Raw genomic sequence first — 17,029 nt, forward strand, 5'->3', positions numbered from 1 at the left:
ACCTAAGCTAGTTAGAATAGGATATTTGTACTTATTGTATATAATTTCATAGTAGGTTTAGAACTCTCTTACTTAAACAAAAGGGGGAGGTGTTGCGGGAGGTCCTTCCTCTCCTCCAGCCTAGAGCCGCTGAGATACCAGCCCATTGGGGCGTGGTCTCCCTCCCTTTAAAAAAGCAGCCACTTCCCTCTCCTCTCTCTCTTCACTTCCTGCTCCGCTGGCGACTAGGCTCCCTTCCTGGTTGCGCAGAGGGCTGACAGTGATCTTTAAGTTTTTTCCCCTTTAAATAATCATTAGTCATAATTCCAAACTGCCGTGGCATTGTTTGTGACTTACGCCTTCACCCAGCCACCAGATTTTCAGTATTCACTGCACCCCACTCTCACTGTGCCTCCTCCACTCCTGACAGAAATAACTCAGGCCAAGGAGTCCTTGACTTAGAAACAGAGTCAGGTAGGCGAGACAAGATGATTGTCTTGAGGCCAAGGAGAGCTTGGGCTACATAGTGAGTTCCAGGGTATCCTGGGCTACAGAGTGAGACTTTGTTTCAAACACACCACTTAAAAAATGTTTAGAGACAGGCAGAATCCTTACGATTTATGGAGACCCCAGAGTCAGCCCACCAGTGCCTTTAGATTCTATATTTATGAATTCAATCAATGACCAAAATCATACACACACACTCATACCAACATGCATATGCACAAAGTATGTTTGACTGTTTGATTATCATTACTCTCTAAACAAAGGGCAAAACAGCTCGTTGCACAGCAATTGCCCCAGATTAGCAGTTACCGTCATCTGGTAAATGCAGATGCACAGGAAGATGTGTGTGAGCTGGAGACTAATACTCTGTCAGTTTGCACTTCGCACCTGAACCCTGGGAATTTTGGTGTTACGGGGATGAAGTGATGGGTGAACTTGGGACCAGTCCCCCTTATACCAAAGACATGTGCAGTGGAAAAATACTTAGATTTTTTTATGCATTTTATTGTGTGTGTGTTTGTATGTACAAGCATGTGCCCACAAGTGAGGGTCAAAAGACATCTAGCAGGAGTTGGTTATGTCCTTCTATCACATAGATCCCAGGGATGGACTTCAGGCCTTCAATTCAGCCTTTTTCCTTTACCTGCTTAGCCATCTTGTTGACCTGAGAAACACTTTTGTCGTCCTTTTATTATAGAAAGAATTGCTTTTCCGTGGACTAGGCTGCTGCCATCTGTTATTCCTACAAGACTCAGAGACAAATTTGTCTCCACACCTGTACCTGCATTGTATGACCTTTGGCTGCTGATGCAAACAGAAGAGACAGCTGCAAGCAGCAAATTTTTGGTACTTGTCAGGAGTAAACAAAGTCACTGTGTGTGGTTTTTCCTCTCCAAGTTGGGGGGAAATGGGGACAAGGAACTGAAAAAGAGTACAGGTTCCTTTGATAAGCGCTAGCTTCGAGTGTCCTAGGCTTTAGGGGAAATATCCCCCAGGGGTGCAAGGGAAATTGCCCTCATCACAGTAGCACCTGTCTGGAAACATCCATTTCTGAAGCAGAAGCCTTGTAGAGGTCCAGCTGCTCCTCAGCTGTTTTGGAATCCACTGGCTACTTCCATCCTGTTTGTGAGGGAAGCTGATAGAATCTCTCTGCAATTCTGCAACCAGTGGCTATTTGCAGTGTTTTGAATGGCTTGAGAGCTAGCAAAACATATCCTTCGTCATCTTTTATATGCAGTCACCTTTTCCAGGAATGTGCTGACATGCCCGCAGCCTCCTGCTGGGTCAGACTGTAGAAGTGGTGTGATCGTGGTCATGTGGCATGGTGAAGAGAGGATTCTGGACACCAGGGCTGGTCAGCCAGAAAGGCACAGGCTTGTTCCATGGCAGCAAATGGTTGAGAAATGATCAGAAGCAAACGGAGTCCGATCCCGACCACCCCCTTCTCTGTGCTCTGTCGGCTCCTTAGGAAGGACAATCTCTTGGCTGAAGCCTTAGAACTCTTGTTCAGAAAGCACTTCTTGCCAGCCTTGGACACAGAACAGTCCACCCCCATAGATAAAATGGAACTTAATGAGCCTTAGGAATAAGAGAATGACTTAAGAGAGAATATAAATTTACTCTGATGTCTAGATCCTCATCTTTCATTCTGTTTCGTGGTAAGGGAAATGTCACAGCAGGGAATAGTTTCTGGTCCTCTGCGGTGCATGCTGAAACAGCTCCATGTCTTCATAAGAGCCACCTTTAGTCACTAACTCACTTAGCGGGAAGTATGCCAAGTCACCATATTCGAAGAGATCAGGGGTGGATGCTGTAACTGTACTGATGCAGAGGATATGATGGCTGAGTGTTCCCAAGCTGAAATAGGATGCTGTGCTCACAGACCACTCACTGGCCTTTGCATCTGCAGGGCAGGCTACATCATAGTGCAAGCCAAGCCCAGGTAACCAACGGACGGTTTCCGTTTCCTCCGCCCTCCCTCCTCTCATTTGATTGGACAGGATCTCATCTTGTCGCTCAGGATGGAATCGAGCTTAGCCTCACTCTGCAGTGCTGGATGTATAAGCAATACGTCCACAGAGCAGAGTATTCCTTATGAATCGTCATCATCATTTTTTGCATTGTAAATTGCTGTTCTGTTAGGTTAACAGAAGAGTGCTTCAGTGTGCATTGAGGCCATGAAAGCCAATGGGAAGCTTTTGGAGCTTTTGGACCAAAGTTGTCAAAACCGTATAAAATACTCAACAATGGCTACGGAATTTCCCAATGATTTCTCTTTTCAGGTTAATTTTAGCATATGAATTTATCTCAATTCCAGAAAGAATCATAAACAAAAGCCAAAGACAAATGTTCAATGTTCACATCACTATCGGCTCATACTGCTGAAGCATTGGAGCAATTGCCGGTGCTAATGCTAGTGATTGGTGTGACCGGTGTTAGGCAGGTGAGCGTGCGTAGCCTCGGTGGCCCTTCACCGCCTGGGATGGGGTTTAGATGACAACAGGACAGCAATATGCTGAAGCTATTCGGGAAATGAGCCAGATAGAAACAATCTCAACAGATAAGTATGTGCAAATCCGAATTCCTTTCTCTGGAAAACAAGAATCCTTTGAACAACCAAAAAGGGAAGCTCTTCCAATGTTCCCTCTTGGCTTTACCCAAGTTTCTGCTCAGGCTGGGAATCCACAGGGCTCCCTAGAGTGAAGAAGTAAGTGCTGGGGACAGAGAAATGCGGAGAAGGAAATGTGGAGGCTGATGACAGCCTCATTCTCTGTCCCCCCCCCTCCCCTTATTAAATTAGATGCTAGTAAAATGACTTAGTGGTCACAGTGTTTGCTGCTTTTCCAGAGGACCAAACTGGGTTTTTCAGCACCCATGTTGGTCAATCTCAACAGTCTGGAACTCTCACTCCAGGGGACCCGAAACCCTCTTTCGGCCTCCACAACACACATGGACACACACACACATAAATAAATACTTTTCAAAAACCTAAAGAAATCAAACCATTCTTTTCTTCAACCCACAAAATCTCTCATATCAATTTATAGATGGCGTCTTAGAAAGATCTATTTCCAAATCCTCTGAATTCTGAGAACAGGCACTCTGGTCTTTTCTCTAAACAAATGTATCTAATGATATAGCCTAGTTTCTGGCTTTTCTGCATGGAAGTACTAAATACTGGGAAATTGTTTACAGGGTGTTACGCAGCCTTGGTGAGCAATCTTACGGCCATAGCCTTTGGTGCACGTTGTGAACACAGTTTGCCTTGTGTGAGTTGGGGACAGGAATATTGATACCACCTGGGGAAACTCTGCACATGTGAAGTAGGGACCCATGTGCTTTCTCACTCAAGGGATCAGAGCTAAATACCTAATTAAAAGGCAAAAAGACACAAGGGGAATAAGGCTTGAGGAGTTTCAGAGTTCACTAGAAACTTCTGCAGGATTCAGCCTCTTGCTTTGGTAGGGCAGGTGGTAACTAGTTTTTAAGTGTCTTGCCAAAAGCCAGGGTTTGCCATAGCTATAAATCATAAAGCAGGAAAAGTCAGTCAAGTGGAAATGATTATGAAAAAACACATCATGAACTAGTTTTTTACAAAGCTGTCCAAACAGGGAAGGACATTTTTTGAGCAAAGTTTGATTAATCCACTCTTCAGAAAGCAGTGGAGTCTCTAATAACAGAAATGACTCCATAATCAATACCCAGTCACAGACAGCCCAGGACTCAGCTCCAGAGTTTCAATTCTTGCTTTGAGGGTTTCTTGGGAAGAACGTGAAGCCCAGCTGTGTGAGTAAAGGCATTTCTGGGTGTCATTTCGCTGGGCGGGAGTTAGCCAGTTTCCCCTACCTTGCTTCTAGCACTTTGCACGCCTGAGCTCACATCCTCTTCTCAGCTGACCTCCACGTCCAGATGCTTCCCTTCAGGGAAGTAAATGTTGGAAGGTTTCAGTCAGTGAGTAGTTCCAGAACCTCTGTCATTCCAAGGCTCACTGCCCCTGTGGCCAGGCGGTCCCTGCGCCCCCTGCGCCCCCTGTGGCCCCTGCGGCCCCTGTGGCCTCTGGGTAGGATTCAGAGTCAGGGCATCCCGTGACGAGAAAGTAGAACCTCAGGGGTTGCCTAACAGTTTGTAAATGAATGACGGGGATCTGGTGGGGGGGGGTGCAGGAAGGAGCATATAGATTCCACAATCCTGTTTTAAGTCACCCAATTCTCTGCGGCGGCCCTGCCCCACTACACGGAGTGCTGAATCTGTGCTTCTTTGGCCACACTCCCACCAGTTTGGTCCACTTGTCTCTGGATTTCTTGAGCATCCCATCATGGCTTCCTGTCACCACTCATGCCATTCTGGCGCCTGCTGTCCACACTTCTTTACTTTCTCTCCTGTGTCTTCTGTTGGTCAGGATTGCTGTCTGTCAGACTGACAGTCTGTTGTTTTCCTTGCACTTGTGAGGCTGCTGGGCCGGGCCAACTCCCCATGAACTCTGTGGAGGGAAGGACGCTGCCACAGAAGGAAAGCATCCTCAAACACATTATGCCGTTACTTTTGCTTTTTAAATTGCCAAAGCCCTCTTAAATTTTTTAATATATAATTTTATGTAATTTTATGTTTGGTCCTTTAGTAAATTTCTACCCCTCCCCCATTTCTCATTACAGATACAAAGTTATTACCAACAGCGATTCAGCTAGCGTTGACTCTGCTCGAAGGGGTTTTCCTTCAACTTCCTGAAAGTTGAGGCAGAATTCTCAAGAATTGGAACTTAGGAACAACGTGGCAGGGACTTTGGACACGGAGAGTCATTCCGTTGTGTTGCTGAAGAGACACAGCTAAGCAAGGTAGGGACTGTGACCGCCTGGGCTGGCAGGCGGCTCTGCTGCTGCACTTCCTCCCAGGTCTCCCTACCCGCAAGGCTTGCAGCCCAAAGCTCTTCAACCTGTCCAGAACTGACAGCCCTGTTTTCTCTCTCTGACAAATGGCCTATGGTGGTGGTTCTCAACCAATGGGTCGTGACCTTTTTGAGGGGGTCAAGACCATTGGAAAACACAGATAATTTACATCATGATTTATAACAGTATCAAAATTATAGTTGTGAAGTAGCAACAAAATAATTCTATGATTGGCGGTCACCACGTGAGGATCCCTATTAAGGGGTCCCAGCGTGAGAAAAGTTGGGACCCACTGGCCTAGAGGGATATATTGGGAGCTACGAAGTTGTAAAGTTGTTCAGGGAGAGCTGTGGCAGCTAAAACACGTTTTTACTGAATATATTTAATATTTAGCATTTGAAGTGGAAATTTTTCTACTTATGCTAATTTTTGTTTTCAACTCTTAAATCCTGTGTTCAATTTGCTATACATTAGCATCTAAATTTTTATATTTTTCAGATTACTTTTAGTCTTTCATTTACAGTTGAATGTTGACTGAATAACTCAATAACTGAAATATGAACAATCTAGCTTGTAAAAGTATTGATTTCTAAATGCCAATCCCTTCTTGTGGAGCACAGTTGTATTTTGAAACTTTTTCAAATTGTATCTTACTTTTCTGTTTCTGAAAAAAGAAGCCAAAGTAGCAGCATCTGCTCTTTGATAGAGCCTCTGACAATTCTGATTCATATCTGCTGTTCTTCAAATTAAAATTTTAACTTAATTAAAATGCAGTTTGATTTAAATTGTAAATGAACTTTAATTAAATTCAAATTTTGTTTTAAAATTTAGATTAAATTTTTTTTTGTTTTTTTTTATTAAGAAAGAAAAAAAAAATTTCCGCCTCCTCCCAGCCTCCCACTCCTCCCACTCTCCCCCCCCTAACTTCCCCCCCTCCTAACCTCCCCCCCTCCTCTCCCCCTCCCTCTCGAGTCTGAAGAGCAGTCAGGGTTCCCTGCCCTGTGGAAAGTCCGAAGTCCTCCCCCCTCCATCCTGGTCTAGGAAGGTGAACATCCAAACTGGCTAGGCCCCCACAAAGCCAGAACAAGAAGTAGGATCAAAACCCAGTGCCATTGTCCTTGGCTTTTCAGCAGCCCTCATTGTCTGCCATATTCAGAGAGTCTGGGTTTATCCCCTGCTTTTCGAGTCACAATCCAGCTGGCATTGGTGAGCTCCCAATAGATCAGCCCCACTGTCTCCGTGGGTGGTTGCACCCCTCTTGGTCCTGACTTCCTTGCTCATCTTCCCTCCTTCTGTTCCTCATTGGGACTTTGGGAGCTCAGTCCAGTGTTCCAGTGTGGGTCCATCGCCAGATGAAGGTTCCATCCAGATGGGATTCCTCAGCAACTCTTAGATTAAATTTTAAAAAAAAAGTCCTGAAATGTAAATTAAGGTTAACTACCTATTTGAGGACTTTGTGAGAATAATGTTAGATGAATTTAAATTCTGTGGAAAAAGATTTCATTTTTATTATAATGCATCTTGGAAAGTCAAAAGTTAAATATCAAATGCCAAAGTTTTGAGGATGAAGAAGTGTGTCATGGAGGCATTTCCAGAGAATTTGCTATCATTTAATACACTGTGTCAGTTCCCTAAGGAAGCAGTCTTGACGGCCAGGCTGCCAAGTTCCCACGCTGTGTATGAAACACAGAGTAAGGTTATCCACCTGCCCTAGCTCCTAAAGGCTGAGGTGAAGACAGAGCACTGGGGGCAAATCACAGGTGGGCGGGGCAATGACTTGGGCATAGGTGTGAATGCAGAGGTGGCCCAAGGGATGCATTAAGCCTAGGAGTCTGCTGGTGGGGTCAGCGGTTTGTCGGTGACTACAGCTCTACAGTTGGCATAGTAGGCTGCCTCCTTCTCTGTACTGCTCAGCTCAACTCTTCTCCCTCCTCCTTGGAGTGATTAGACAGAATATGGGAAGCCTGCCGTTGGTTGCTTTCTGGGACAATGTGTCATCCCTGCCTTGTTATGGAGCAAAGAAAGAGGATATACTGACTTAAAACATAGACATCAAGGATATATGCTGAGCCCAGCCAGCGCATCCAGTGGCCTGTTGTCCTAAGTGCTCGCAGATTGCTTTGACTAGGAATGATGTCAATCAATAGGTCAGCTCGACACCTAACAAACCTCTGTGTGAGGTTCTAGGTGGATTGAGAAGGGAAGACCCACCGTAACTGTGGGCAACACCATTTCCTGAAGTTGGAGTCCTGCCTGCAGAAACAACATGGCCAGTCCCATACTCTTGCTGTAGGCTGCAGGGCTTCCCTGCTGTGATGGACTGCAGTCTCCAACTGGAGTCAAAATCAACCCTTCTTTCCTTGCCTTTGTCAGTTACTTTGTCCAAGCAGCGAGACAAGTAAGTCACACGCTGGGCTCTGTGAGCTTTGGTGTAGGTTCACTGAAATGCCATATTTGTGTGCTGACATATTATGTCGGCCTTAGATAGATTTTAAAAACAGCTCTGGCAAATACCTGCCCTCCCCACTTCCCTGACAACTCACGTAGCTGTCATCACCAGCCTAGATGGATTATGGGGACTTTCCATCCTGCAGTGACCCATCGGGGGAGCAACAGGCAGCTGTGTATGCATTCAGTCATGCCCCCCGCCCCAAGGCTACGTCCCTGTCCCACCTCAGCCTGGGGAAGAATGAATAAGTAAGGGCAAGGGAACTGGGTAGGTTTCCTCTGCTTTTCGCTGACCAGCTGTCCTGTGGGATTGTTCATCTCTCCAGTCGCTCCTCTCGTGCCATCTCAGGCTCTCAGGCTCTCTTACTCAGAGACCTTGGAGACATGGAGAGTTTGATGTGTGTGTGATTCTATGTGTTTGTGTGTTGGTTTGCATATCTGTGTGCACGTGTGTGTACGCATGTAGAGGCCGGAGGTTGACAAAGTGTATCTTTCTAATCTCTCTCCACCTTGTGTTGTGAGCCAGGGTTCCTCACTGAAGCTGGAGCTCACCTATTTCTCTGCACAGACCTCGCAGGAAGCTCCAGAGAGCCTCCTGTCCGCACTGCCTCAGAGCTTGAATTACAGACATGCACTGCTTTTAAAAACTGTGGCTTCTGAAGAATGCAATCCCGGTCCTTGCAAGGTAAGCACTTTACTGAATGAGCACCCAGGCCTGTCCCCAACTATGTTTTATACACAGTTTACAACCAAGGGATTCTCAACACATTCACCAAGTTGTGTAAGAGTCACCACTGCCAAAACCAGAGCACTCTACAACACTTACACAAAAGCCCATTCTCGTTAGCAGCTGCTCTCCTGCTCAAGGCCTTGGCAGCTCACCTTCTGTCTCTAGGTTTCTGCTCTCCGTCTCCAATCTATGTTCTGCCTCCGTATAGTTGTGTCTTCTGGATGTTCTGTAAAAGCGAAATCACAATACGTAGACTTTTGTTTTCTGGCTTCTTTCAGTTAACATTGTCAGTTCATCGCGCTGTAGCTATAGCAGCACTTTATTCCTTTACGAGTCTCAGGATTCTTCTGTTGTATTGAGAAAATCACATTGTCTATGCCTATGTCAGTTGACGGGCCTGTCAGTCGCTTCTGCTTTTAGGCTATTCTAGATAACTGCAGTCTAAGCACTCACATCCAATGTTTTGGGACATACACTTTTAGGTTTTATAGGTGATGTTTAAGGGTGGGGTTGACAGTCATAAGTCATAGGCTCTTCAGCTCTTGTCTAGTTCTTTTCTGAGGAAACTGCAGCATTTTGCTGTGGAAGGGTCCTGATTCTCTATGTCCTCTCCAGCATTTGCTGCTGTCCTTGCTGTTGGTTGTGCCCATTCCAGTGGGTGTGGTCATTTTAACTCGGTTTCCATAAAGACAAAAGATGAACATTTTTGCACATGCTCATTGACCATTTATATATCTTCTCTAGAGAAATGTTTGTTCAAACTTTGGCTTACCACAGAGAAACCCTGTCTCGAAAAACCAAAAAAAAAAACTTTGGCTCATTTAAAAATTTAGCTTAGCCGGTTGGTGGTGGTGGCACATGCCTTTAATCCCAGCACTCAGGGAACAGAGACAGGCAGATTTTTTGTGAGTTCGAGGCCAGTTTGATCTACAAAGCTATCTCTAAGACAGGCCCCCAAGCTACAGAGAAACCCAGTCTCGAAAAACAACAACAAAAAAATTAGTTTATTTTGATTTTCATGACTTCTTTAAATGTTCTGAATACAAAAGCCTTAGCAGATATATAATTTAAGCTAGGTATTGAAAAAATAGCATAAATAAGATGGCATTTAAGCTAGGTATTGAAAAAATAGCATAAATAGGAGAACACTAAAAAGCACTAAGACAAAGCAGGCATTGCAATATCTATTGACTGCTTAAGGAGGCTGTGGCTCAGCTAGCTGCCTTCAGTTTGTATCTGTAGCTCTATAGCCTGCCTTCAGCTGGAATTACCAAGCAGAGCTGAAACATGTACTCCTCAGACCCTGTATCCTAGCAATACAAAATCAAAATCCTATAATTGCTTCAATGACTTCTTGACCTGGTAACCTCAGGCTGATGTCAATCAGAGCATGGGCTTCAAGAATGTCTATTGTCTTGTGCAAGACTTGCCTCTTCCTCAAGAGCTCCTCATGGAATTTCTTATGGACTTCGCCTACTAGTTACATCAGCTAAATAAGGCTTTCTTCTTCAGCAAGTAAATGCATGTTAAAACATATCTCTGTGCCATGGGTTTGTTTGTGACGTCATGGTAACTTATTCCTCCTGTTCCTCACTTATTATTATTTAAAGACAAGGTCACATAGCACAACTATTCTGAAACTCCAGTGCTCTTGCCTCCATATTATGCTACCACTAGAGGCAAATGAGAGAGCAGTAGCCTTTTTTTACATTGTCTTTCTGTCCTCCAGAAGTATGACTTGCCAGCTATTGTCATATACAGCCATAGTTACATAAGTATAAATAATAGAAATCACATCTTCCTGAATTTGTTGGAAGTAATTCTCAGAGATGCTAAGTAAAAGTAATGAGGAAATTTTATAAAAACTGGCATTCCTCTGTAAAATTTGGAGCACATATAGAACATGATAAAACTGATATACTGTATTTGAACATGCATACATACAGGATCACAGAACCAGAACCAACTGTAATCCCTAGTGATTTTGAGCCTGGGATTCCTAAGGATCCGATGTGGATGAGAATGAAGTAAGATAGCTAATCAATGCCAAGTACAGCTGTGACATTTAAAAGGGACAGCGGCAGCAATGTAGAAGATCAAAATGAGAGCATCACACTTTGTGTCTGAAAGTTCACAAATAGGATGGCGTGACCTAAAGAAGCAGAGAGCATCCGGACTCATTGCAGGACAGTGACGGTGAAATCTGCCTCGGGCTTAGGCTGACACGGGGAGGAGGGACGTGACAGCTACGTGCAAGCTACCAGTTAGGGGAGGAGAGGATGTCCTGAAATGTTCAAGGAAGCTTCCCTTTTCTGTTAACCTGAGGTTACAAGGAAGAGAGATTGTAACCCTTGTAGTCTGTTCTATTTTCTTCACAAATCTCTTGGGGGTAGGCAGACAAAGGAAATCAATATAAACAATGGGGGATTCTGATTCATTTCGGAAATAGAAAACAATGTTCAGCAGTAAGAGTTGGACAGATCCAAGCCGATATGAAGTAGTGGAAAATTCCACTACCTTCTGACTATTTATCTGCTTTCAGGATAACAATGAGTAGCAACTGGTAACACTGAAGTGATCTAATCAAGTACACCTATTTTTTACACTATGGACCTAAGCTGCTTCCAAATCCAGGAGAGGCCGCCTTGCATAGGTGTTCTGTTCACAGCCAGGATCTCATGGCATAGAGACATTTATGGAGACATCTGGACTAAAATTACTCAGAGCTACTTTAGCAGTTCTGAGACCTTAGGCTTAATGATTAGGTTGCTGTATATGAAGTTTGTAGAAATGAATATGAATTAACTTGGGACTATTATGTACCAGAACAGAATTACACCTCCAAATAATTTTACAGAGATGGATTCTGTAATGTCCACGGGGTTGAGTTTGGGCTCTCAGCTGTGCAAGTTAGAAACATGTCGGAACTCTCTACATAAACATGTACAGACCTCCATTTGTATGTTGGCGCGTATGCATGTGGATGGAAGGATAGCTACACGGGCGGATGATAGACTTTTTATGAGATGCCATGGTTAGCATTGAGTTGTGACCTTCCTGCCTCAGTCTCCTGAGTGGTACGGATTACAGATAGAAACCACCGTGTCCATCCTCCCCTCTGTGATTTTTGAGGTTAGGTTTCATTACCTAGCAAAGGAGTCCTGATACTTGTAGCTCAGACATGAAGAGCTGTGTTCCTTTTCTCTGAATCTATCCTCCATATATGGTCTATTCTAACTATAGGAGTATTAGAAAGATATTTAGTAGAATTTATCTTGGAAAGTGTACAGTGAAACCCATTTATTTTGTAGATCAGGTCCCTAAGGAGTAGGTGAGGGAGCCAGAACAGTCACAAAATAATTATAATATCCTGAAAAAATTGCTGCTTTTACCATTATTGAAAAATAGTCACCTGCAGATTTTTTTTTATTGAGAAAAAGAAAAAAAAAGTTTCCACCTCCTCCCAGCCTCCCATTTCCCTTTCCCTCCTCCCAACCTTCTCCCCCTCCCTCCACTCCTTTCCCCCTCCTTCTCCAGTCCAAAGAGCAGTCAGGGTTCCCTGCCCTGTGGAAAGTCCAAGGTCCTCCCCCCTCCGTCCATGTCTAGAAAGGTGAACATCCAAATTGGCTAGGCTCCCACAAAGCCAGAACATGAAGTAGGATCAAAACCCCGTGCCATTGTCCTTGGCTTCTCATCAGCCCTCATTGTTCGCCATGTTCAGAGAGTCCGGTTTTATCCCATGTTTCTTCAGTCCCAGTCCAGCTGGTCTTGGTGAGCTCCCAATAGATCAGCCCCACTGTCTCAGTGGGTGGGTGCACCCCTCCTGGTCCTGACTTCCTTGCTCATGTTCTCCCTCCTTCTGCTCCTCATTGGGACCTTGGGACCTCAGTCCGGTGCTCCAGTGTGGGTCTCTGTCTCTATCTCCATCCATCACCAGTTGAAGGTTCTATGGTGATATGCAAGATATTTGTCAGTATTGCTATAGGATAGGGTCATTTCAGGTTCCCTATCCTCAGCTGCCCAAGGAACTAACTGGGGACATCGCCTTGGGCTCCTGGGAGCCAGAAAGTTTGAAGAATTGAATAAAACAAGGCTCTCACCTGCAGATTTTATCAGTTTCTAATGAACAGGTGCAAACAGCTGCAAATAATCTAAAGTATGCTAGTGCTTGTGCCTGCAACTGCACTTGGCGGCCAAGTGTCATCTGCAGGTGTGTGCCTCAGCAGAGGTCCACCGACTGTTTTACAGACAGGGCCTCTCATTGGCTGACCGTGATCTCACCAGTTTGGCTGAGCTGGCTGGTTACTTGTGAGCCCCCGGGACCTATTCATCTCTCTCTGCCTTCCCAGTCCTAGAACTTCAACCCTAAAACCTTTCCTCTCTCTCTCTCTCTCTCTCTCTCTCTCTCTCTCTCTCTCTCTCTCTCTCTCTCTCTCTGTTTCTTCTGGTCTTCCCCGACTTCTCATTTTTATAATATCTAGGGCAATGATTTTTTGGATACCTTGATTTTAAGAATCAAACTCTTGATCACTAAGAGAGTTTAGTAAATATTAAAATAGAAAAGGAAATTTGTGAGGATTGGATAGACAACATAGCATCTTCCAGGATTTTGTTATCAGCTTAGAAACTCAGGTTTGGAGCCCATGTGAGTTCATCAGTCCTTGTAACATGAGGGCCGGGCTCATTGGGGTTTCTGTCCTGCCTGGTCCCCCAGCCATTTAGTTCTAGAGAAAAATCAGAGTCCCACGGAGATCTCCATAAGTTATAAAAGTGATTGGCCCATTATCTCAGGCTACTTATTAGCTCTTGTAGCTTATATTAACCCATTATTCTGATCTATGTTAGCCACATGGCTCGGTACCTTTCTCAGCAGGGTAGCTCACATCTTGCTTCTTTGGTGGTCTGGGCAGAACTGGGAGGAATAGGCTTCCTTCTTCCCAGAATTCTCCTGTTCTCATTGCTCCACCTCTATTTCTTGTCTGGTTTTCCCGCCTATACTTCCTGCCTTACCAATCAGCATTTATTTAAAACATAATTGACAGAATACAGACAATTCTCCTGCACCAAGTCCCAAATGAGTTCCATCTGAGTTTTAATGAAGAAAAACCAATGGAGGATTTTAATAAGTATAATCCAAGTGTACTGACTTTTTATTCAAAACAACACTGAAAATGAAAACTCTCTTTAACTGACAGAATATTAGAGCCACCTGCTGTTTATGTTTGCCGCTGACAAAGGCCAGGAGTCCCTTCCCAGTATCTGTGCAGCAATCTAGATGTAGCGGAGGGTAGAACGGGACTGACTGCAAGTCTAAGTTTGACTAACTCAGAAGATGACGTTCGTGGAAAAAAACTGTTTCTCATGAGCCAAGAGACTTCCTAGTGTATTCGCACCTTCCCCAAAGTGAATGCACAGCCCAGAGTGTCTTAGGGTTAAATGACCCATGTGAGCATGACAGATGACATTCTGGTCTTCCCTCTGTGCTGGTCTTTTATTCCAATTAAACATTTGTTGTTGGGATGGTTTTAATGACTTGTATTTTTTTTCCCCACAGAAACATAGCAAACGCACAAGCCAATACTTCAACAATACAAAGTGTATGAAGTAAGTCATCTCCCCACACTGACACCCAGCCCCCTAGCTCATTTCCTGACAGGAGTGTGTCCAAAATCTTCTGTGGCAGAGATCAACTCCATTCCTTTAGCCTGCAATTTAAAGATCACCCAACTCTTTCCTTACTCAGACTTCTTTTATTTTTTCCCCACAAAGCTTTTCCTTCTCTTCCCTTTTATATCTGAGGCTTAACTTCCCTGCTCCAGCCATATCTGCTGTCCAGTCCCCAGTTCTGGTACTGTTTTTGGCTTCCTCAGTGGGCCTTTGCTCTGCTCCTCTCTCTGTCACTCTGCAATCTCACCAAGACCTTCTGGGATGGACCCGCTGACTGAGTGTTCAATGTCTCCTAGTCTGAGATGATCATGCTTAGGTCACTAGTTTCCGTCCTGTGTATTTGTCTTCATGACTAACCTAGCAGACCCCAAAAGGAAGGCCTCTAAAAGCTTTAATTCTGGACTCAGTTCAGCCTCAAGAAAATGATGTGGCCTCAAGGGACGCCAAAAAACTTCCCAGAACTTTTGCTTCTCATGTGGTACTCTGGTTTTGATATCTTTTTTTTTTAAGTTGATCATTATAACAAAATAGAAACTTTAATGCTCTTTTACATGGCCAAAGGAGGAGACAGTCTCTCCCTCCTGTGTAGATAAAAACAGACGATGCAAGTAAATAAAAAGTCTGTTATTGACCCCAAGAAATACAAGTCTAATGAGATAAAATAAATAGCAAAGCGCTGTAGAAAGTAAATCTGGAAATAAATATGAGATCAACTAAACTGCAACCATCTGAAATAAGATGTTAGCCAGGAAGACTCAACATCTTCACAGAGCTCAGAGGTGGAGTCTCATTGCTCAAGGCACTGCATGTGTGGCTGTGAACACACACACACACACACACACACACACACACACACACACAAAGAGAGAAAGAGAGAGAGAGTAAAGAAGTAACAAAAAGTAAAAAGAACTAATGATCACCAAAATTGGTTTAATTCTTGAAATCTAAGTGTGTGTCACATGACCATTTTTCCACATAGGTTCTAGGGTTTGAACTCAAATTCTCATACTTTCACAACACTTTAACAAACCCAGCCTTAACTGCTTGTTTTAGTAGAGTAAACAAAAAAAATCTTTTGGGAATCTTTTTTTAAAGTTTATTTTGAAAAATTAAGCATGTCTCATAGATGAACCAACTTAAATTATACCAAAGAGCCAATGTTCTACGTATAACGAGGAAAGAAACAAACTGGTAGATCACAACATGAATAAGATCTTGTAAAGGAAAAAGACCATTGTAGCAACAGACTCAAATCTGAAATGATGACATCACTACACTAAAACAAGACAAAACCTGTATCAGGGTAAGAATATCATAAGTAATTAAAAATAGACAGTGTTCTAAAATATTTGTCACTACAAATAGAGAGTTACATGTGTCTTAAACTCTTTGAACAATACTTTGACACACACACACACACACACACACACACACACACACACACAGAAGAAATACAGCTAAAGAGGCTGCTGAACATTCCTGCAGTTATCTGGTCTGCCTCTGGATATGGGTATGCCAGCTGGGTACATTACTGTCATTCTAGGCTAAAAAGGAAAGGCATGAACAAAAAGATTTAAAATGCAGAATATAGAAGGCTATTATTTAGAGATGCTCATTATTTAAATAATGAAAAGGACTGCCTGTGAAGGTAGGAATGAGGACATAAGAAGTTAGCCCAATAAGGGACTGTGGGGCCAGGAGGGAGTGGGAGAGAGGAGGAGAAGGAAGACGCATGGGTGGAAACAATCAAAGCATGGAATATGCAGACATAGAAATAACCATGGTAAATACGATTAATTTATACATGTCATAGGTGTTAAGAGTCATAGAACCAAAATGAGGTTAGCAAATGCTTGACTTTTCTACTAAATCTTTTAATTTCTGACTAGATATCTCAGGTAACGGGTCACAATTGAAAAGTTTTTTTCAGTGTGGCACTCTGAGGCTGAACGTTGGTTCTGATGAGCCTTGGTGATGAATTTCTGGCATCATGTCTGCAAGCTACTTCCTGCGTGTAGCTGCAAAGTGCTATGTGTCTGTGAGGGATACTATACATGCTATCATCAGAGAATTGAGATGACAGTTAACTAAGTTACCACTAAATTCTTTTGTTCTCTTGTCTGTTGGGAGCCAATTTCCTCCTAAAATCATTGCAGGAACCATCACCCTGGGGAGTCTACAGAGAACCCCACACCCATAATTGTGTTAGGAATCGTTCTATTGACAGAGCCTACCCCACACCCAAATTGGCTGATGGAGAGCTATCTGTTAGCGGAACCCACCTCACATTCCAAACTATCTAGGGAACTAGGTGTGGCAACTCACGACTTCCTGACCTACGTGACCTGACCGAAGGTAACCTCCTGGCTACGTGACCAGTGTGAACCATGTGGCAAGAGCTCAGACCCCTGTGCCCATCCCCCAACTCCTTACCATATATAAAGCTGTACCCCATCTCTAATAAACGGAGGCTCTGACAAATGTAGGATGGCCTTCTTCTTCTCTCCTAGCCCATTTATCTTACAGATAGTGCCTCTCCGGGACCCTGGAATAACTAAATTGCCAGACGGTTACTAACCCTAGACGAGGTAACCCGTCAAGGCAACCAACACTTGTCCATTCTTCACTGTCTTTCTGTGGGCACACATTTCCCTGTCCTGACTGCCTGCTCCAAAATAAACACACTGAACCTTATATTAATTACAAATTCTTGGTCAATAGCTCAGGCTTATTGCTAACTAGTTCATTGTCTAGCTGACGACTCCTCTGACTCTGCCTTTCCTCATCCCATCATTCTCAATTTGACTTTTCCACC

This window comes from Microtus ochrogaster, linkage group LG5, assembly GCF_000317375.1.
Source record: "Microtus ochrogaster isolate Prairie Vole_2 linkage group LG5, MicOch1.0, whole genome shotgun sequence".
In the NCBI taxonomy this organism is placed as follows: domain Eukaryota; kingdom Metazoa; phylum Chordata; class Mammalia; order Rodentia; family Cricetidae; genus Microtus; species Microtus ochrogaster.